The sequence below is a fragment of the Fukomys damarensis genome, unplaced genomic scaffold, assembly GCF_012274545.1.
Source record: "Fukomys damarensis isolate Sample0158 unplaced genomic scaffold, DMR_v1.0_HiC HiC_scaffold_1, whole genome shotgun sequence".
Lineage (NCBI taxonomy): Eukaryota > Metazoa > Chordata > Mammalia > Rodentia > Bathyergidae > Fukomys > Fukomys damarensis.
Window position 1 is genome coordinate 58,587,313 of NW_022900913.1, and position 22,835 is coordinate 58,610,147.

The window sequence follows — 22,835 nt, forward strand, 5'->3', positions numbered from 1 at the left end:
AAAAAAAAAAAAAAAAAAAAAAACAAACCCACAAACAACTCCCATAAAAGTTAACATCCATTTCCCAGCAAGCCTGAGGAGAAAAGCTAGTGATTAATATAATTAAATGCAAGACTTAAGAATCCAGGCCAAGATTAAAGGAATGTTTTGCAAAATGGATAACTAATTTGTTTGGTCCAAATTTGGGGGCGTTATACACTTCCTTATTACTACCATATTACATGTTATTATCTTATTACCATATTAATTGCTTTGTTGGTTACCATGTCAGGCATTTGGTGCAACATCATATTCCATTTCATAATACTCCCAAATAAGATGCAGAACAACAGTTTATATTTTACCTAGGCTTCTTTTTATTTTTACTTCCTAGATGATGTTGAAAATGAGTACAGTTCCTATCACAAAAATTTTACAATGAGAGTTTGAACATTGGGTGTGTGCCTATGGTCCCAGCTACTCAAAGGATTGAGGTGGGAGGATCACTTGAGCCCAGAAATTTGAGATCAGTCCGAGTAACATAGTCAGACTTCATTTCAGAATGAAATAAAATCGGAAGATGAGTTGTCTTTGAGGCTCCTGAGATGTTTTTCAGTTACTTCTAGTGTACCTCCTGCTTGCTGTGTTAGTGATTCCTTTGTGTGTGCTTGCATCTGTGTGTGCATGCGTGTGTGCTGGGGGGGTCCTCACTTCCTCTTCCAGGTAGTGATGGATTGTGACATCTTCACTCAGAACACTATGACCTAGATCCCTCTTGAGGGTCTCTGGTCACACTGTCCCTCACATGACAATGAACCACTGATTTTCAGGCTGGCTGACAGATGACAGCACAGACTCTCCTTTTTAACAACTTTCAGTGTCTCTTTGACTGGCAGCATGGGGAGAGAGACATCGGGCTTTTCAGTGCTCAGCTCTAAGGCCAATTGCGTTTGGCCAGAAGCCACTTCAAGGCAGTTCTGTTTACCTTCAAGTAGCGGTTAGAAGGAGTTATATCATGTTTTCTGATCATATCAGGTTTTCTTTCTTTACTCCCAAGTTAAATTTATCATTCAAGATTCCACATTTAATTCTCAGAACAGCACATGCCTATGTGTGCCTATTCCCTAGACCAACAGATTTCTTATGCCTCAGAAGCAGTCAAGTTGGGAGTTGGTGGTCAGATGCATATGCTGGCTCTTATTTGAATTTTTAAAATGTGCTGAGTCTCTAATCCACAGCTTTTCAGCAAACTTGGCCATGATATTTGATTTGTAGAATGTTTAGTGAAAATTTATAAAGTCTGCTAAGTATAAAATTAGCAAACATTTATTAGCTTTGTTAAATATTAGCATAATAGGAAAAGAAGGAGCTTTAGACAAATCACGGTGTTGACTTTTTAGTCCTGGCTCATGTAACACTCCCTTTGAGTCACCTGGAGGTCAAGCTGAGCTATTTATTTGCTTGTTAGCTCATAAGCTACAGCTACGCTAAATGAATCAAATGTGGCTTCACAGCATGTAATGAAAACTAGCATCAAAACTATGTTTAATCCAGTTTAGCACCAGTTGTTGCCCTTAAAGTACACTTTTTCCTATGGGATCATAAAAGAGACTGGAGTTTATCTGGAGATAAGAGGACAGGTGATTTAATAACAGTCTTTAAATATTTAAAGGAAAAATGTACAAAAGATTACTTCTTTTGAAAGATTTCTAACAGGATAGGAGAAAATAGATGAGCAAATAATTAAAATATTCTAACAAGTGGAATAGAAATTTCCATTAATTTTGGTCAGTATATGGATCATTTTCCTCAAGGGATATGCCTTGCCTCTGAGGAAAAGTGAGGGGTTTGGCTTAGCCTGTGCTCCCAAGGAGCATACTGACCGGGAGGGAGTGCTCAAGATGGGTCACACACCAGCACTGTGAAACAAGCAGTGGGAGTTCAGTGCCGAGAATTCCACACTGGTAGGAAGACTGCAGTAGGACATTGACTTAAAGTAGTGCTTGTTGACCTCAGTACTACTGACATCTGGGACCAGTGAATTCTTTGCTGGGCTGTTCTGTGCAGTGAGGGATGGTTAACAACATCCCTGGACTCTGCCCATTAGATACCAGTAGTATTTACCCCTTTGGTTGTCCTAACACCAAATGTCTGCAAATGATGCCACAAGTCCCCAGGGTACAAGTGACTTTGTGCCTCACCCCCAGTTGAGAACCAGTGAATTAAAAAACAAAGAAAACCTTCAAAGCAGTGTCTCTTGAGATGCTCTTGTAGAGCAGATGGGGTTATTGGGCAAAGACAGGGTATTTGAGGAAAAAGTTTTGTTGAGTGGGGGGTACAGAAGTGGAATGGAGGCACCAAGTGACAGGTGATCCCGCTAATCTTGGAGGGAGGCCATGTGACGACCAATATGGGCTGTGGTGGGTGACTGAGCTGAAGGGTCAGTGGGAAGCCTTGAAGATCAGGTGCAGCAGCTTGGACTCAATTTGAGCAAAAGTTATTGTACTGATCAGAACTACACATTCAGAAAGATCATTTTGAATTTATTATAAATATCATCACTAGCTGGACAAAATAAAGGTAAAATAGAATGTGTATTTTCCCTGTGGATTTATGAAATGATATTTCTGTATAAATTTATTCACCGGGGAGAAGTGTTACACCATACGGCTACTGGGAGGTTTGGGCAACTCCTTTTTAAACAGTGGGACAGAATAGAAGGGAAAAGAAAGACAGTAACTAACATTTTAGGGCTCCCAGCACATGTTAGCTATGCTGCTGGGCACTTGTTAGTTTTTATCACAGCCTTAGTCCAAACCACCATCTCCTCATACTTGGAATAATACAGCAGCTTCCATAGACGTGTAGCCTGGTAAGTCTTTGGATATCAGTTTTGTTCCTCTATAATCCATCATTCTACCTGAATAACCTTTGTAAATCTTAAAAACATCATGTGTGTTCCTGAGTTAAGGGTCACCAGTTCTCCCTTTTCATATTAGACCATAGTGAACTTCCTCAGGTCCTGATGGCGCCACACTCCCTTGCCTCTCTGGTCCCTTCTGCCTGCGTGGAGGTCCCCACCTCAGCCTCCACCCTACAGCTCTGCAAGCTAATTCCACTTAACCTTCATGGCTCAACTCCTTCAAGAGGTCTTCCTAGATCTAAGCCCAGCACAAGTAATCAGTACTGTGGAAGGAATCGGGAATCAGCAGTTTAGAAATGGAAAGACTGAATCCCAGAGCACATACATTACCCAAAGCCATGGATCCTTAGCCAGTAGATTTATGTCTATCTAGCTTAAAGACCCAGATTCTGTCAATATACCAAGGGAGTCAGAGTATTCTGTGGAGCTCTGTAAAAACATTATAGATACTCCTTTGCTTTAGATAGTTTACTTGTAGGCTTGCTGGAGATGCTAAATAAGTATTTGTTATTAATCAAATCAAAAGCATGACCTTGGCATCAGCAGTCTCATCAGTATGCCTCTGTGATTACCACCAGCTTAGGACTGCCAAGGCTTGAGTCTCCTCTGCTCAGATCTAGTGGAAGCCTTAATGTTGGCAAGGCCTAGGCTTTGTTTTTCATTAGTTTGGTTCATTAATATTCTATTAGACATTTACACAAGTGCTTTTGTTATAGCACCTGGTATTCCTCCCTGTTCCCCTTCCCATTCTATTGTAGTATCAATCTGCACAGCTATGCAAGGGATGTGTAAAGAACTATGAAGTATGTAATAATGCATAATTAAAACTGCTAAAATATTCAGCATGTTATTTAATGGGTTTCTAAAATGGTGGCATCTTTGATTCATTATTTATCATCCTCATGCCTTTTTTTTTGTTTTTTTTTTTTTTGTACTGGGGATCAAATTCGGGACCTTGTGTTTGCAGGCTGCAGAACCAATGAGCTAAATCCCCAGCCCCCTCATGCCTTCTTTGTAGTCACTGAAATGTAAGATGGACAGAGAAGAGAAGAATTTTTGTATTATTCACCTGCATCTAAGCACATTCCTAATTTAATGGCTCTACCAAACAACATCGAGTTTTTCTTGCACATATAGAAATTTAATGAAAAATTATAAAACAATATTTCAAGTAGGAGAATGTTAAATTTTCCCTAAAATGTGAATGTCCCTCTCCTATGTGTCTTAAGCAGGTGTATAATAATTGTAGTAAAGAAAGCTGAAGTTTGGAGTTTTTTATGATCTTGGTTAATCTTGGGTTTGCACAATTACCCCTTCAGGCCTACCTGGTCGGGCTTGTGTACCAGCCTGTGGCATGCAGAGACAGAGAGCCTCTGGCCACACTAGGCAGAGTCTAACTACTTACCATGGGTTGGACTAATAGTGGGGTAACAATAGCATTGGATAAATATGTGCTATTTTACCACACTATTAGTCCAACCCATAGATAGTGTATATGCAAACATACATAGTATATATAAAATTCATCTTGCTGCCTTAGAGGTTATTTATTTATTTATTTACTTATTTATTGGTACCAGGGATCAAACTTGGGGACTTACACTTGCGAGGCAGGCAGTGGAAACTCTTAGCTAAATCCCCAGCCATTAGAGTTTAATTTTTAAAATTCATTCTTTTTAATTGTTGTGTATTTCATTTTGTAAAAATGTTATCATTTATTTATCTACTATATGTTTAATGATAGCAATTGACTCCTGATTTGAACTATTATAACTAATGCTAATGTGCCAAGCTGCTTTTACTTAACAGCAAAGGCTGAAACTTCTTACTGACTCTAATGGTTTATAAAGAGTCTTTGTATTACTAGGCTGATTTCCCCCTTGCTGAGGTCAATCATATCTGAATTTTGGATTTAATTTGCACATCCTTGATTACTGATCTCTTAAACTTTTAGAGAGTAGTGTAAGAAATACATCTACCATAGGGAATTGGTACCTACACGTACTGCATCTTAATCCTACTTAATTCCCCTTCTCCTTTTCCTCCCTGTGGAATAAGGTATAAAAGAAATTATATGGAGAAAGAATGGCCTTTTAGAAACAAATAACACTCAAATTTTTGGCTATCCAAGTGCAAACAAACAGAACATTGATCTTTGCCTTGTAATGTATGCAAAAATTAATAAAAGAATCATTGCTTACTTGTAAAACATAATACTGTAAAATTTCTAGAAGGAAACATAGGAGAAATTAATTATACTTTGAAGTTAGGAAAAGATTTTCTTAAGTACAACATAAAAGTATGGCCCATAAAAGAAAAACTTAATAAATATGACTTTATAAAAATTAAGGCCATCTGTCACTTTTTATTTTTTTAATGATATAAATTGCTTTTTATTTATTTATTTTTTTTCCTCATTGAGTTTATTGGTATATTTTAGGTATACAGTACAGTTACATTCATTATTGGGATCTTGTACCTGTACATGACAGGTCTTGGTTCTCACTTGTTCCCTTTGTCCCTGCCCTCCCTTCACCCCCCTTCTCCCCCCGATTTACAAACACTTCATTTCCATTTTTTCATTTTCTCATATATTTTTCCAGTTATTAGGTTTTCCCTACCCTTACCACTTTCCCTACACATTTAGCCACTTTCTTCCTATTTCACATTATCCATTATATCATTAGGATCTTATGTACTATTTTGGTTTATTCACACCAGAGAAACTATTCAGTATTTACACATGTGGGACTTATTTATTTCACTTAGGAGTATATCCTCAATATGTATTCATTTTCCTATGAAGGAATCTAATTTCCCATTCTTTATGGCTGAGTAGTATTACATTTTATAGAAAAACCACATCTTCTTTATCCAGTCTCCAACTGATGGGCAAATGGGCTATTTCCAAGTTTTAGCTATTACAAACTGTGCCACTATAAACGTAGGTGCGCATATATCACTGTGGTATAATTCTTTTAATTTGTTTGGAAAGATACCCAACAGAGGGATAGCTGGGTCAAAGGGAATCTCTAGTTCCAGCTCTTTGAGGTATCTCCATATTGATTTCCATAGTGGTTGCACCAGTCTGCATTCCCACCAACAGTGAAGAAGCGTTCCTTTCTCCCAACAACCCCGTCAACATTTGTTATTGTTTGATTTCTTGAGAGCAGCCATTCTTTGTGGGGTGAGGTGGAATCTCAGTGTTGTTTTCATCTGCATCTCTTGAACAACCAGTGATATGGAATATTTTTTCATATATTTACTTGCTGCTTTTACTTCTTTGTCTGAGAAATGTCTGTTCATTTCAGATTCCAATTTTGAATCGGGTCTTTATATTTGCGGGGGTGATTGTTTTGAGTTCTTTATATATTCTAGATAATAGTCCTTTGTCTGAGAAGCAGCTGGTAAAAAGTTTTTCCCACATTGTAGATTTTCTCTTAGTTCTGTTGATGGTTTCTTTTACAATGCAGAAGCTTTTTAAAAAGATGAGATCCCAGTTGTTGATTGTTTGTGCTAGTTCCTGTGCTACTGAGGATTTGTTCATAAAGTCTTTTCCCATGCCAATGTCGTCCAGAGTTCTGCCTAACTTAACTTCCAGCAAGTTTAGTGTTTCTGTTTTAATATTTAGATCTTTAATCCACTTGGATTTTAAATTAGTGCGTGGTGAAAGATAAGTGTTTAGTTTTAATCTTTGGCACATTGAAATCCAGTTTTTCTAACACCATTTATTAAAGAGGCTATCTTTCCTCCAGTGGGGATGGTCAGCTCCTTTGTCAAAAATGAGGTAGCTGAGTACATCTGGAGTTGATTTTGTGTCTTACAATCTATTCCATGGATCCTCAGGTCTTTTTCTTTGCCAGCACCATACTGTTTTTATCACAGTTACTTTCTAGTATAGTTTCAAATTGGGGATTGTTATACCTGCTGCCATGTGTCTGTTGCCTAGGATGGCTTTTGCAATTTTAGCTCTCCTCTGGTTCCAAATGAATTTTTGGATTCTTCTTTCTGTATAACAATTTTGGTAGCATGGCCATTTTCACTATGTTGATTCTTCCTACCCAGGAGCAGGGGACATCTTTCCATTTTCTTATGTCCTCTTCGATCTCTTTTTTCAGAGTGCTGTAGTTTTCAGTGTAGAGGTCTTTTACTTCTTTTTTTTAGATTGATTCCTAGATACTTCCTTTTTTTGGATGCTATTGTGAAAGGAATTGTTTCCCTAATTTCTCTCTCAGTGAGTCTGTTATTTGTGTACAAGAAGGCTATTGATTTTTGAGAATTGACCTTGTATCCTGCTACTCTGCTAAAAGTGTCAATTAAGTCAAGAAGTCTTTTGGTGGAGTTTTTTGGGTCTTCAATGTAGAGTATCATATCATCAGCAAATAATGACAGTTTAACTTCTTCCTTTCCTGTCTTTATTGCTTTAATTTCTTTCTCTTGTCTAATTTCTATGGCTAATGTTTCCAGAACTATGTGGAAGAGGAGTGGTAATAGTGGGCATCCTTGTCTTGTTCCTGATTTTAACATGAAGGTTTTCATTTTTTGGCCATTTAATATGATGTTGGCTATTGGTTTTTCATAGCTAGCCTTTATTAAGTTGAGATATATACCATCCATTCCAATTTTTTGCAGGGTATTTATCATAAATGGGTGTCAAATTTTGTCAAATGCTTTTTCTTTCTATTGAGAGGATCATATGGTTTTTGTCCTTGACTCTGTTAATATAGTGTATTACATTTATTGACTTAGGTATGTTGAACCATCCTTGTATCCCTGGAATAAATACAACTTGGTCAGGATGTATGATCTTCTTCATGATCCTCTGTATTCTGTTTGCTAGTATCTTATTAAGGAGTTTTGCATCGATATTAATTTAGGAGATTGGCCTGTAGTTCTCTTTTTTTAGTTGTGTCTTTCCCTGGTTTGGTAATCAAAGTGATACTTGCTTCCAGGAATGAATTTGGAAGTATTGCTTCCCTTTCAATTTCATTGAAGAGTTTGAAGAGTAATGGCAGTAGTTCTTCTCTAAATGTCTTGTAAAATTCAGCTGTGAATCCATCAGGACCTAAGCTTTTCTTTGTTGGGAAATTTTTAGTTACATTTTCAATTTCATTGATTGTAATTGGGGTGTGTAAAATGTTTTTATCTTCTTTGTTCAACTTTGGTAATTCATAAGTATGTAGAAATCTGTCCATTTCTTTTATGTTTTCAATTTTGTTACAGTACAGGTTCTCAAGGCAGGTATTGATTATCCTCTGAATTTCTGTTGGATCTGTTGTGCCTTCGCCTTTTTCATTCCTATTTGCATGGATCTAGTCTTTTCTTTCCTTTTTGTGATAAGGTTAGCTAAGGGTTTATCTATTTTACTTATTCTTTAAAAAACCCAACTCTTCAATTCATTTATTTTTTGTATTATTTTCTTTTTTTTCCAGCTTTAATTGAGTTTATTGGTACATTTTAGGGATACAGTATGTACAGTTACATTCATTGTTGGGATCTTGTACCTCTACATGATAAGTCTTGATTCTCATTTTTTCCCCTTATCCCTGCCCTCCCTTCACCCCCTCCTCCCCTCTCCATCTACAAATACTTTATTTCCATCTTTTCATTATCTCACATTTTTTTCTTTTCCCTTATTACCCTTTCCCCGCGCATCCCACCTTCCCTACACCTTTAGCTCCTTTATTCCCATTTCTAAATGTCAGTAATCTTATTAGTATCTTATGTATTATTTTCTTAGTTTCCATTTCATTGATTTCTGGTCTTATCTTTACAATTTCCTCTCTTGTACAAGCTTTGGGTTTTTCTTGCTCTTGTTTTTCTAGGAGTCTAAGATTCATCATTAGGTTGTTTATTTGAGCTCACTCTGTATTCCTAATGTGGGAATTCATTGCTATGAATTTTCCACATAGAACTGCTTCCATTCTGTCCCATAGATTCCTGTATGTTGTATTGGCATTTTCATTTATTTGGAAAAACTCTCTCATTGCTTCTTTAATTTCCTCTGTGATCCATTGATTATTCAGGAGAGTGTTGTTCAATTTCCATGTGTTTGTGAAGTTCCTACAGTTTCTTGTGCTATTGATCTTGAGCTTGATTGTACTATGATCTGATAATATACAGGGAATAACTTCAATTCTTTTGCATTTATTCACACCTGTTAGCTAGTATGTGATCTATCTTGGAGAATGACCCATGTGCAGATGAAAAGAATGTATATTCTGATTTTGTGGGGTGGAACACTCTACAGATGTCTATTAAGTCCATGCTTTCAAAAGCTTGGTTGAGTTCCAGTATTTCATTGTTGAGTTTTTGCCTAGATGATCTATTTATGAAATTGGGGTATTTAAATCCCCCACTACAATTGTAGAAGTGTTTATTTTGTTTTTCATGTTTCTTAATATTTCTTTTATATAGCTGGGGACATTAATATTTTGTGCATATATATTTATGATTTTCATCTCTTCTTCTTGAATTGTTCCATTTACAAGGATGTAGTGACCTTCTTTGTCTCTTTTAATCAGTTTTGGTTTGAAATTTACTTTGTCTTGGAATGAGATTGTTTTTTTCTGAGCTCCTGTTGCATGGAGAATTGTTTTCCATTCTTTCACTTTCAGTCCATGGGCTTCTTTTTGCACTAGGTGTGTTTCTTGTGTACAACATATTGTTGGGTTTTGCTTCTTAATCCATTCTGCCAATCTATTTCTCTTGATTGGTGAATTGAGGCCATTGACATTGATGGTTATAACTGATATGTACTGACTTATTATTGTCATATTATTGGCCTTTTGTTGACTCTTTTTACTTTTTCGCCTTCTCCTTTTAGTTTCTTGCCTTGACTATTTGATTTCCTCTGTTGGGCCTCATGGTGTTGTTACCTTCATTGTCTTTTTCTAGGATATTGTTTAGAATTACTTGTAGTGCTGGTTTGGTATTCATGTAGTTTCTCAAGTGTTCTTTGTCATGGAATTATCTCATTTCCCCATCCACTTTGAAAGAGAGTTTTGCAGGATACATCAGACTAGGTTGGAGGCTGTTTTCTTTTAGGACTTGAAATACCTCACTCCAGGCTCTCCTTGACCTAAGGGTTTGTGTTGAAAAGTCTGCTGTGATTCTGATGGGCTTTCCTTTGCATGTGATTTGTTTCTTTTCTCTTACTGCTTGTAGTATTTTGTTCTTCTGTTGGGTTTCTGGGATCTTGATTATTATATGTGTAGGTGTAGATTTTTTTATTGTGGCTAGTTGTAGTACTATATGCCTCACTTATCTGTATGTCAAAGTCTTCCCCATTGTTTGGGAAGTTTTCTGTCATTAATTCTGTGAATAGATTTTTTAAGTCATATGTATTTTCTCCTGCTAGTTCATGGATTCCTATCAGTCTTATGTTGTTCTTCTTTGCATCATCTAGGAGTTGTTGAATCAATTTCTCATGATCCTCTACTGTTTTTAAGAGACCTCTCTTTTCACGGTCACTGACTGCAATCCTATCTTCTATACCTGAGATTCTATCTTTGCATTCTTTTATTCTGTTGTGTACACTTTCAATGGAGTTTTTAATCTCCTGTATAACTGTTCAAGTCTGTTTAATGGATTCCATTACTTTCCTATGTTGGGCATTTATTGTTTCCATTTCTTTCTTATGCTGGGCCTTCATGGCTTCTATCATGGTCCTGAGTTCATCTATGTTTTTGTCAGTTTCTGTTCTAGATTCTCGAATCATGACTTTCATTTTATTCACCACCTCTATTGTTATCTGGGAAATTATTTCTGTTTTGAATTTTTCTAGAGCCTGATTGATCTGTTTTGTTACTTCCTGTGCTTTGAGTTAAGGGTGTCCTAGTGGTTCACTATCTGCCTTTTCATCCTCATTTGCCCTACTGTTTGTCATTGGTGAACTGGAAGTCTGTCTCTGTGTTTTGCTTAAGTTTTTTCTCATTTTTATTTTTGTTGTTGGGCTGTCCTTGGTTTAATCTCTGGTTTATCACCCAAATCTTCCTGATATAGTTGCGCCCTAACTTCCGGGTCTCTAACGACCCATAGACATTCTCATCTTCATAACATCAGAGAAAACAGCTCATCATATCAACTACAATCCTTTATCCCAACTGATACAATCAGAAACACAATATGATTAAGCATAACTTGTAAATTTACCACCTGTGGTATTCACTAGTCTATCACCCTTACACCATGTGAATTAAAATAAACAAGCAGCCCGAAACATGTGTGCAGTGAACAAACTTTTCAACATAGCATATTTACCACTTAGGATGGGGGCTCAGATAGAGCTAGAACGAGAGAGTAGATAAGTAAAAGAATTGGAGAAGCTTTCAAGTGAAGCCAGAGGACATAGAATGAGCACACAATCTTCAGGAAACTGTTAAATTCAAAAGAGATAGACAGAGTAGAAGTATAAGGACAAGAATATATCCCCTTAACAGTCATAGGGGCTCACTTTCCCTTGAAACCACTGATCCCTGTGTGATGTAGAATGACAGATGAAAACAACATAAAGAAAAGAGAAAAAATGATAAAAGAAGAAATCTGAGTTATGGCAGGAGCAGAAACAGAAAGGGAGATGAGGGATATTATGGTGGAGCAAGAGACTGAGTTGGAGAGAGAGGTCAGAAAAAAGAAAGAATTTGCAGAGTGGAATGAGGAAAAGAAAGAAAAAAAATGATTTTAAGGGCTTCTTTCAGACTATATCTCTGCTGTCATAATATACAACATGCGCAACTATGTGCAGAACCAAGACCCTTGATCTCAGCTAGCTGATGGCAGAACCCAAAGACACAGACTGACCTCTGGCTGCAAGGCCCAGATTGAGTTCCTTGACCTCCTGAAGGGTTGAACTCCACACAGTTCTACTACAGGTTTCCCATGCCCTTTCTTTAAAGATGTTCAAAGTTGGGAGCTCAGAAAAATACCCTTTATGACCTCCTCTGCCTCTGCACAGTAGTCCCAAAGACTGGCACAATCAGGAGGGCTGAGACTGCATGGGTGGGTGGGTTTGGGGGTGTTCGGGGAACCTGCACAGCTAACTTCCTGGTGTTGGAGCTATGGTGGTGGCCCGGCAGGGGAGGGCATGGCTACCCATCCCATGGACTGGGCCCAAGCAGGCCCTCCTGGCACTGTGTGATGGCTGCGGCCAGCAGTTTCTTAATTTAATTTTTTTTTTGGTACTGGGGCTCAAACTTGGGTCCTTGCACTTGCAAGGCAGGCAGCGGAACCACTGAGCTTAATCCCCAGCCCTTTCTTAATTTAATTTGATATCTTGATGTTAATTTAACATCTATTCACCATATGTCCCGGGGTTCCTATCCTAGGTATTTATTCACATGAAATGAAAACTTAGGTTCAGACAAAAACCTGTGGATTAGCATTTGTAGGGGCTTTATTCTTATCTCCTAAAGGTGAAAACAACTAGTATATATTTTCACTGACCAATGGATAAACAAATTGTATTGATTGGAATATTACTCAGTAATAAAACAAAGAAACTACTGATTAAGGCAATAAAGACAAACCATAAGTGTATTTTTCTAAGTGAAGGAAACCAGGTACAGAAGCTACACACTACAGGATTACATTTACATGACATTCTGGAAATGGCAAAAAAAATTTTCCTTTTAGGTTGGAGCCAGGGGAAAGAGTCACAGTAGATGAGCTTGGGAACTTAGTGGGGAATAGAATGGCTCTATACCTTGATTGTGGTGTACTCTGCTTGCTGCAGAACTATGTACCACAAACATTGAATTTTACTGTATATGAGTTATGCTTTAACAAAAGCTTTTAAGTAATATTGCTGCTTCACATGATCTAGTTCTGTTTCAGCTAGGATTCTGACTTGGTTTCCCTGCTATTGGGACCTCCTTTTCTTGTCTTGAGGAACAGGCTGTTTTTCTGATCTGTCTGCCTCTCATCCCCTTCCTCAGGGTGCACTCTGCCTCTGCTGATAGACCTTGGATCCACCAGGCATCCTCCTCCTCTGCACAGCCTATGACCAAGACTCGAAGTGGGCAGTGTTAACCAAGTGTGCTGGAGAGACGGCAGGTCTGTGCCTTGGCAGTGTCTGTAGCAGGGAGTGCCTGCACCTCACTTCGAGCATGTGCAACAGCCTGGGGATCAATGCATGACAAATACAAGTTTTGTTTTATGTGACTTTCCATATTTCCCCCTAAATATTTTCAACCCTCACTTGGTAAAGTTTGAGGATGAATAACCCAGGGATACAGAAGGCCAACTGCATTAGACTTCAAATAAACACACAAGTAAGCTTGCTCTAAATCAGACACCATATCAAATTCTAGCAGTAATAGGCCATATAAATACTAGCAATGCAAGAAAACATTAATAAACAAAAAATAAAAATGAGAAGTTTATGACTAACCACTTTTTCCTGTTTCAGCAGTGTAATGTCTCTATTTCCCCTCTCCTTAAAACAGAAGCAGAACTGGGTAAACAGTGAAGTCCTGATACTGTATGTTATTATGGCTGAAACTTACTGGATTATTGTCATAGATAAACTTTGCAGTAGGGCATAATGAGATAATTATATAATTCATTTTCAAAATGGGGGGCTATTACTAATGGGGTATTACTAATGATTCTTCCAGGATATCAGATGTAAAGTAGAACTACATAGTAACCCTACTTCTGTGGCACAGATATACTTATAGGTATGCAATAATTATTAAGATGTTGTTTTTGAGCCTCAAACCTACCTTTGTATATTCTGTGGTGCTGGACATGGTATTCTGCAACCTAGGTTTCTGAGATGCTCCTTGTTAGGCTCTGCCAACAGGAGATAGCAGAGGAGACACTTGCCATGGACTTCTCTTCTGCATGTGGTTCCATGTCATGTCTTAGAAAAACGTTTTTCGCTCTGCAAGTGGCAGTTTCCCCTTGCAGCAGCAGATGATTTCAGTCTGCAGTTTTCCCTAGTTGCAGAAAATGCCTGTGATTGAATGGTGTCCCCCAAAAGTCATGTTCTCCCAGAACCTCAAAATATGATTTTATTTAGAAATAGGGACTTTGCAGATGATATTAGTTAAGATGAGGCCATATTGCATTAGAGTAGTCCCTAAATGCAGTGATGGCTGTCTTTATAAGAAAGATTATGAAAACCCTCCTTGATCCCTCAAGCAATTATCATCTGCTTTCCACAGTCCGAGCTTCAGCTCTGTGGGCTCTTCCTCCAAGCTTATTTAATGACTAAAACCTTGTACTTTTGCTCCCACTGTCCTAGAGGTAGTTTTTTTTTCTTTTAGCTGCTACCTTCATAATACTTCAAAGTCCTGTTTTCACCCCATTTATTGCCTCATTTACTCAAAAGTTACTTACCTTAAATTTTTTCTACTCAGTCTTCATTCTGGATTGATTTCAATGGATATAAACTTCATGATGCTCTTTCATTATTAATTCCCAGTGAAATCATACTCTGTGTTCCCTCCTGCCATGTGGCCACATCTGATTCTTCTTGGATTTTTATTGTGTATCTATGTAACTATCTATCTATCTATCTATTTATTTATTTTGGTACCGGGCATCAAACTCAGGTCCTTGTGCTTATGAGGCAGGCGCTGGAACCACTGAGCTAAATCCCCAGCCCTCTTCTTGGTTATTTCTCTTCCTCATCCCAACCTCTTAACCTTCCAGGCTTTAAGGCTGCAATCCTCTCCTCCTCTTCATCTTCTCTGTCCTTTTCTCTTTTCTTCCCACACTGACTTGCTTTGTGGTTTCATTCACTCTTATGCCTTAAAATTCAGCTACATGCTGTTGGCTTCCGAGTGTCTACCATTAGCCCAGTCTTGTGTGTCCTGAATATCTGCTCTGTACTCAGCTAGCTCTATGGTTAATGTCTAATAGACACTAAATGTTGTATGTCCATAAGCTGAGTTCTCCGTCCTTCTCTGCACCACCCCCTTTTACCTGCTGCTTCTGTTACCTACCCCACCTCTGCTGGTGGACTACTTTTCCTCATGCTTCCTCTCTTATGCTTCTACCACAGAGTAATAAAAGGGGAGAAGCAGGTGAGCTCAGAAAGGTAACAGAGTCAGACAATGGACACTGGTAAGGACTTTGGTTTTACTAAGAGAGGGGTGTGATCTGACTTAATTTCAAGAGATTATTCTGCCTACTATGCTCAGGATGGAATCGAAAAGGACAAGGGAAGAAGCAGAGACATGCAGTGGGGGGCTGCTCCAGTAATTCAGGTTGTTCAGACAGAGGTGGGGAATAGCAGTACTCCACAAGTTGGGTGTATTGCTTGCCAGTGTTGAATACTGAGGACCTAGAACCGTGCCTGATACAGAGTGGAAAGTCAGTCAATATCTATTGAATGTGGGAGGAACAAATGTTTTTATAAATCACCAAGAGAAGCTCAAAAGACTATATATATACATATATATTAAATATGAGTACACAAAAATGAGTTCAGAAAGTAATGAAATTTTTCCAGAAATGACTAAGTAATCTAACATGAAACAATCCAACATTTGACTTCTTAAGGAAATCAGTAAGCAGTCCAAAATGAAATGATTAACACATTTTGAAGTACTCCAACTCAAAAACAGGGTGTTAAAATGTTAGGATTATAAACCTTTGTCTAATTGCAACAATTTGTGATAATACATAATACATGGTTGCTCTTTTGGATTCTAAATGTTTAATGTACAGTAATATTTATTAGTATTTCCTTGATTTTATTCCACAGTTTAGGAAGTGCTAACATAGAATAATGGACTAATACAAGATCCATATTTTTTATATATATATGTGTATATATATATATACACACACACACACACACACACACACACACACATACACACACAATTTATAATTCACAGTCAAATAATACCTTATAATTTTCAATTACATTTTTTTTCTCAGTACCAGGGATTGAACTCAGGGCCTTGTGCTTGCAAGGCAGGCATGGTTCCACTGAGCTAAATCCCTGGTCTTTCAATTATAGATTTATTTGATACTGTGTCTGGTGATTAAGAATTGATTACATAAAATATAAAAGTAAAACTTGAAAACTCATTAAGGAAGTAGTTTTCCTAATAGAAGTAAGTTTTGTAATGATCTGTTAAAATTGATCACTTTAAAAATAATGTTTTATTCTCAAAATCTGTAAGCTATCTGCAGACCCTTTTAAAGTTTACATTACACCTCAGTCTGAAAAAAATCAAATTTTAAGTAAAGGTCACTCACATTGAGTTTGTACAACAAAGTAAACAAATATTGAAGATATCTATTTTCCAGTTGCTTTTTCTAGAATGTTTTTCTGCACAGATCAGAAGGAACCTTTTTTTAGGGCTCATGACCCATAATTCGCAGAGGATGAGAAATCAGGAAGAGATCATGGGATATGAAAGTTGCTTTCTTGTTTTAAAAAAAGTAATAATGAAGACAGACATGTACTTCAATAATAATAATAATAACTAAGAAAATACTTTCTATAATGTGATGAAATGAGAGTGATGTCCCTTTTGTAGAAATCAAAGAGGACAGAAAGAGAAAGATAAGCCAAAATAATTTAGATGAAGAGGGCAGGGAATTTAGCTCAGTTGCATAGCACCTGTCTGGCAAGTGTGAGGTCCTGAGTTCAATTCCCAGTACTGGAAAAAAAGTGCTATGAAGAGAATGTGTGAATAGACTCAGCAGAATGAAAATATGCCAGATTAGTGGTGCAAATAACAATTACAGAACTTGTTCTAGAAAAGCGTTTTAACTTTATTTTTATGTAAAAATTCTAAGTGCACATGTTCTTGAAATTTTACCATTTAGAGGAGAAAATATCTTTCCCATCCTATACAAATGAAATAGTTATACTTTATAGAGAAACAATTTTACATTGGATAGCCTTTCTGTCATTTTCTTTTCTTCTGTGATACTGTGGTTTGAACACAGAGCCTTCACACTGAGCTACATCCCCAGCTCTTCTTTGTGTCATTCTGAGACAGAGCCTTGCTAAGTTGCTAACTTGCCCAGCTTTATATTCTTGTATTCTTCTTGACTCAGCCTTCCAGAGTACTAGGGTTACAGATATATGCCACCATGCCTGATCCATCATTCAACCTTTTAGGATGTGAAAGATTGTGTCCTAGTTTCAAGCTAAAGGCTAATATTATCTCTTGCTACTTGACCTTGAGATCAAAAAGATATAAACTTTGACTCTGACATTCTCATCCTAAAGCAAATGGAGATAACTTATTCATTTGGTTAATGAAATGGTGGTGAAAAACAATGACCTAGTTGTTTAGCATTGTGTAGACAAAGAAGAGGTTGGTAACTTATGAGCTATCTGCTGGTGGTGTTGCTTGCACCTAAGCCTCGTTTTATTGGCTTCAGAGGATTCGCCTGAGTTCTACAACCAGTGATTCACAAAGGAGGGAAATAATCACTGGCCGTCTTTCTTAGCTTTTTGATGATCTTTGTGAATTTATGATGACACAACCAACCTTTTTGCTATCAGGAATAGGATAAGCAAAAGAACAATAAATGTTATAGAAGGGTTTTCCAAGTCTTAACTATGCAGGGTGTTGCTGCATATGACTTTGACGCATAAAGTTTGCTCTTGTGGGAGGGTGAAAGAAAGTAAAGGAAAGCAGTTGGATTGTTTACATATGTGTTCATAAATATTCTGTTTTTCCTTTTCTATCCCAACCTCAGAAGAGCATTCATGCTCCTGAGGTTACAAGAAACTTGCCATTTACTGTATAAATAGTGTCTGAGATCTGAGACCTGAATTATCTGCCCGTCTCACTTTGGAGATCTGAGAGTGGTTATAGGAAAAACACTAATGAAATTTGAGTTCATTTCATAGTCAGTTCTATGGCTTGATGCATGCTATGTGTTAAACTGTGCCCCTTCCAAAAACTACACTGAAGCCCAGCCCCTGTTGCTTGTGAATGTGACCTTGTTTGGAAGTAGAGCCTTTGCCTACTTGATTCAGTCAAGTGCATATGAGATTGTTAGGGTGGATTCTAATATGATTGGTATCCTGATAAGAAGAGGAAAATCTGGACAGAGACGTACAGAGAGGGTGTCATGTGACAACAGAGGCAAGAGGTTCAAGGAGTCTAGTTCTCTAGAGGAATAACTGCCCCCAGCATTTTTAATCACCTATCAATGGTAAATGACGCCCACCTATACCAACTAACAAAGCATTTTCTAACACACATATCACACAGGACCTGCATTTGTATTTCTTGAGACTTTTAGGAAGGGAATGCTGCAGAACAGAAGCTGTGGGGTTATGTGGAAACTATGAGAAAGGCTGGCTTGGGCACAGGAAGCAGAGGGGGAAGAAAAGGAGGCCCCTTATCTTGAACTCAAGGGTGGGGATGTGATTTGTGTCTCACTGGGATGGATTAGATGAGGGAACAGTGTTTCTTAAATATGCTTGATGGCACAGAGCCAGTAGGAATCCTCTTAGGCAGAACCAATGTGTTTGCGTATGCTGTTAGTAGGCAAGGCACCCTCTCGAGCAGAGCACGACCTGAGGAAGTATTAGTCAAATTTTGCAGTCACCTGGGGTGTGTGGAGTTAGCCTGTGGGGCTGGACAATCAAGAGCAGCCCCATGAGCCTCTGACATGCGATTGTGCTGATGTACACATAGGATTCCGGTCTGTGAGGATGGTGTGGGTGTGTGGTATGGGGCAGGTGGGGCCTGGCAGTGGCCAGCACCAGCTTTGCCACACAGCTCTACAGTTCTTATCTGTCCTCCGTATGAGCATTCTATGGGGAGTTTAGAAACAGGATCCTGGAAGCCAGGGGAGGATAAAACATATAGGAAAGTGGGCATAGTATTGCCATATTGGATCATGAGTGTCTGAGGTTCACCCCATGGCTCAGCAACTAAGAGGAACAAGATTCAGAGCATAATGGTAAGGCGGTCTCTGTGACTCTGGGTCAGTCCTAATACACCCGCCTCATTTAATTTATTTTTCTTTGAAGGCCTGTAAGTGATCAAATGAGATGATGTATATGAAATTTCTGTACTTTAGAAATGCTATGTCATGCCACACAGATGGCACACCAGGAGTGCATATCCTTGAACACCAGAGGGCCGAGAGTCCTTGATCAGTGAAGACCTTTTCTTGTCCACCTTTAACCAGGCTGGCTGAGTTTGCACCCCATTCTATCCTATAATGTCAGTGTAATTTCTCTATCATATTGTATTTGTGGGATACTCCACTGAGTGGAAAATCCCTTAATGTGAGAGCTGGAGCCTTCAATTTCCGTGTGCTTAGAGCCTAGGAATGACCTACACTGCACTGTGCAGCAGGTACGAAATAGCCATGTGGCGGATGAGTAAAAGAACAGACCCCAGGATTTCCTTGCTCACATAGACTCCAAGGTGAACCAGAGCATGATCCCTGTCATGGTTTCTATCTTGATGTTCCCCAAAATCTCATGTGCTCACAGGTGGAGCTTTTGAGAGGTGGTTGGCTCTCGGGGACATGATACTCAGCAGTGGATGAGTCCACTGACAAGCTTATCCCTAAATGTGATGTTGGGAGGTGGAGCCTGACCCACAGAGAGCTGGAAAGGCACATCTCTTTCCCCGCTCCCGCCTGACTCTCCCTGCTTCCTGTCTGCCATGTCCTGAGCGCTCTCCTCCCCACTGCCCTTATGCCGCAACAGTCTGCCTTGGAGCAGCCAACTATGGACTAAAATGTGAGCCAAAAATAAACCTCTCCTCCTTTAATTTGTAGGGGTCTGCTATTGTGTCTCACCAACAAAGAAAGTAACTAAGATAGTTCCTTCCCTTAGAGAACTTGGAGCCTGATGGGGTGGGTGGATAATTTCTGGCTTCTCATTTGATCATTGCTTTGTGGCCAGATCAGTTCTCATCATTGGTGTAATATTCAGTAGCCCACTTGGGAGGGATTAGACTAAATAGTTCCTCCTGCTCCCCAGTAGCTAACTTATATACCCAACCACTGAGCTTGAAATTCCACAATAGATGCATTTCACTGGACTAGGCAATTAAGAAAGAAATAACTCAGCAAAAGGGAAAGTACTTTGCGTCTTTAGCCATCTATTTATCTGCTGTGTGTGAATTAGTTCAGCAGCTGTTTTCCCAAATGACAACAAAGGAAGTTTTATTGAAAGAGAACACACCTAGTCTTCAGTGGTTGCCTTGATTTCTTATGCTGTTGTTTCTAATGTACCAATTTGTACTCCCCTCCCCACTCAGCTCCCCCCAACCCCTGGCAGGAAACCAGCACCCAGAAGTATTATGTGCCAACAGGATCCTGGGCTGGACACAGACAGCCAGATAGATGAATGTTCCTGGTGTCTCACTTTGTAGATGGCTCTGTAGGGACTTGTGCACCACCAAAACTCCTTGGTTCTCAAGCTGCACCTTCATTGAGCTGCAGAGCTCTAGTGGGGGTGTTCAGGGAGTCCCTGGTGCCTTCCTTCTAGAAGCTACCAGCAAGGGCCACACAGGGGAGAACATCCTCCGAGGACAAAGCTCTGAGGATTTCATCACAGTGCTTCTGAGCTGTTGAAGTAAACAAAGGCTGCTGCCTCCAGAGCCATCACAGGGAACCTCACAAAATGAATATTTCTGAGTAAGAAGTGGGCAAAGGGGAAGGAGAAAATATATCATTTCCAGGCAGTAAGGCAAGAGGAGAACAAGCTTGAGGAGCTCCATTTCCTCCTGCATGGACATCTCTGTGAGTTAACTGAGGTCCACACAAAAGTGTTTTGCTGTAATCAATGTAATATGAGTGAAGTAGACTTGATACATCTGCCTATACTTTTAAATTGCATTAAAGGCCTGCCTACAAATATGCTAATCACATTGCTGTGATTCCCTCAGAGAGGATAGGGAAATAGACATCTTTGTGAAGCTTTTCTTTGAAGACTAAGCCTCAGGTTGGGTCACTAGGTGACAGCAGTAAACACCAGGGAGCCTTGGGTGACACTGTGCTCAGCCCTGACTCCCAGGCCCCACTCTTCTCTGGCTAATACTCATTTCTCCCTTTGAAAAGGGAAACCACCAGCATTATCAATGGATTCTATTAATAAACTATTTTCTTTTATTCTTGACTTTCAAGTAAACTAGACTTTACTTAGTGGATACCAGGAACTGAGTTTTGTCTTTGATGACATTGAAGGTTCGCAACAGCACTGTTACTTTCCATTTTTAACTAACGGCACACTGCTAGTAAGTGGCAAAGGCATCACTGGAACCCAGGTGTGTATCTGACTCAGAAGCCAGAACGCTGTTTATTTCCAATAACCTGAATCACTTTAATATGTCTGGGACACCTGTTTACTCAAGGGATGCTGCAGAGTTGTTTTTTTTATAATCTGGGAACAACTGTGCATTGTTCCACTGAGATAATGAGTGGAACATGTGACTGCGTTAGTTTTCTGCCTTTGGATGTAATTGCTCAAATCAAGATTGACTGGTTCTATAGCCAATTTAAAAGACAGAGGTACTTTTCTTACAGATTGAGTCTTACTCTTTGTCTTCTACTTCCAGGGTTATCAAGCAGAAGAAAAGATGCTACTCTTATTTTGTCCTAGTTCAGGTGAGAGAATGAATTTGAGGTGAAGAAGGGAAGGTAATTACAGTACTTATTAAGCACCTACTGGGTACAATTGAGTGCTGGATTTTTCTCTTTGATGCTCTGTTGGAACTGTCCCACCCCTTCCTCAAACCTGCCTTTAAAGACATTAAGTGCCTGCTGCGTTATTTTAAAGTTGTGTTCATTGCAAGTTGAATGTAGTCAGAATAACCAAAACAACATATGAACGTATGAACAAGCAGGGCACAGGATCTAGTGAAAGAAAAGGAAGCATGGCCAGTGATTAGGCAAATTGTGTTTTTAAAAAATCCTTGATGTTTTTTGTTATTGTTGTTATGTTTTGTTTTCTGAGGCAGGGTCTCACTATGTAGTTCAAACTGGCCTCAAACTCACAGTCTTCCTGCCTCAGCCACATGCTGGGATGATAAGCATGCAAAATGCTTGTAGAAATCATTGTAAGAAATCATTGTTTGCCACATGCCTTATGAGCGCAAGGTCCAGAGTTCGATCCCGGTACCCCTCCCCCCAAAAAAGTGTACAAAATACAAACATTTTTAAAAAATCATTGTTTGGATGCTACTAAGTTATATTCTTCCAGATATTGTCACTTCCTGTTAAAGTTCCGATGTGGTTTGTGTTCCATGGGCTCATGTGGAGTCTTGTCCCCAGTGTGGTGGTGTAGAGGTGGAGGATCAGTAAGTGGTGACACCTGGGGGAAGGTGTTAGGTCATGAAGGCATAGCCCTCAGAAAGAATTAATTTTGGTCTCAGGGAGCAAGCTAGTTTCTGTATGAGTTAACGCTGAGAAGAGCAGACCAGCCCCTCCCTGGTCTCTGACTTCCTGTCTTGCCATGCGGTCTCTTCTGCATGAACCTCTTTTCCTTCTGCCTCTCTGCCATGGTGTGATGCAACTAAGGGCTCTCTCTAGAAAGGGGAACAGATGGTGCCACCAGAACTTGGACTGTCAGCCTCCAAAACTGCAAGTTAAATTTTTTCATTTTCTTTATTAAATGCCCAGCTCTAGATATTTTGCTATGGCAATGGAAAAATGGACTCATTCACTTCCCTGCTTTGAACCTATCTCCGAATGAAAACCAAGGCCCATTCCATGGTCTTCAAAGTCCTTGATGATCTGTCTGTATCCACTTCCCTTGACAGTCTGTCCTTGACTCTGCTCAGCCACCTGGCCTCCCTACCATTCTCTATCTAAAGGTCTTTGCTCTTGCCATTCTAGAAGGATCTGAGCCCCTGGATAGCAGCATGGTTTATGCCTTGGCCTTGACCTAGCTTCTATTCAAGTGTCATATGCTCTGACTGTCCATCCCTGAGTGTCCTGCCTAGAGCAGCGTCACCTCCACACTCTGTGGCCCTGCATC

General features: G+C 39.1%; 1 protein-coding gene across 4 annotated transcripts in view; it reads left to right on the forward strand.

The window, feature by feature from the left end:
• The window catches only part of Sv2c (synaptic vesicle glycoprotein 2C), a 206,865-nt gene that overhangs the window by 15,992 nt on the left and 168,038 nt on the right, over positions 1 to 22,835 (forward strand). Inside the window, exons 2-3 of one of the 4 annotated variants that reach the window (XM_010619116.3) lie at positions 12,838 to 12,955; positions 21,415 to 21,463. The exons of 1 other annotated variant lie outside the window; for it this stretch is intronic. The gene's annotated coding sequence lies outside the window, so the exon portion shown is untranslated. The remainder of the gene's footprint in view (positions 1 to 12,837; positions 12,956 to 21,414; positions 21,464 to 22,835) is intronic. 2 more of the 4 variants (XM_033761491.1, XM_033761488.1) reach the window with 2 other exon arrangements.